Here is an 829-nt window from a genome sequence, read left to right on the forward strand (position 1 = left end):
GGGGGGGGGAGGGTAGGAGGGAGGAGCGGAAGTGAGAGAGGTGTTTCGAGTGGAGAGCCAAAAGAGCGCTGCTTATGAAGAATGAGGTTGTTAGCCTTGCTGGTGTATTCCCCTTCCCCCTCGAGCCGCTTTCACCACTCCATCACCCTATCCGGTTGGCTTCTTGCCCCCGCCCCGACTCTGCTTGCCCCTAGGCCCCGGGGGACTTGGTTCACCTCCGAGGAAGCTTGTGCTCCCTCCTCTCCCCTCCCATTTTCCCACCTTACAAGTACTATTGACAGAAATGGCAAAAAAATGACCTAAAACTTTTCTGTACCTCTCCGTTTTCATTCAATCTTTTCTTTAAAATCAAGATGCCTATGGTAACAAATGGAAGGGCATGATGTGTGGCGTGATGTGTGTCATCCGAAAGACGAGAGTCTATAGGCCAAATTACAACTATTCTTCTGGTTAAGAAGTGCCACCCTGTCAAATGGACGCATTTGCTCGCGCCATTCTCTTTTTGGGCTAATATTGACTTTAATCGAAAAATCCTCTTTAAAGTAAAAAGGGAAAACTTGGCACACTGTTTTCAGCGTTTTGCCCTCGTCCGCCGCAGGACTGATGATGTGGCCAGAGGTGACCCGTTATTTCCTTTTATTTTTTTGTCTTTTTGGTTGTTGGAATTCCCCGGAGGGGAAAGAAACGTCGCCAGCAGGAGGTCTAACCGAAGCAGAAATTTGCATCCATCTTGCCATCGGGTGGCCGCCTCCTGATCGACACGGCTTGTCCCTGGAGGGCAGACACTGAGACTCCAGTGCGACCTCGCGCGCCCCGCCCCCACCCCAGC

General features: G+C 51.4%; 1 protein-coding gene across 5 annotated transcripts in view; it reads left to right on the forward strand.

The window, feature by feature from the left end:
• The window catches only part of LOC113216128 (inactive dipeptidyl peptidase 10), a 93,975-nt gene that overhangs the window by 62,653 nt on the left and 30,493 nt on the right, over positions 1-829 (forward strand). The gene's annotated exons all lie outside the window — the stretch shown is intronic.

Source organism: Frankliniella occidentalis, unplaced genomic scaffold, assembly GCF_000697945.3.
Source record: "Frankliniella occidentalis isolate FOCC.00 unplaced genomic scaffold, Focc_3.1 Scaffold90, whole genome shotgun sequence".
Taxonomy (NCBI): Eukaryota; Metazoa; Arthropoda; class Insecta; order Thysanoptera; family Thripidae; genus Frankliniella; species Frankliniella occidentalis.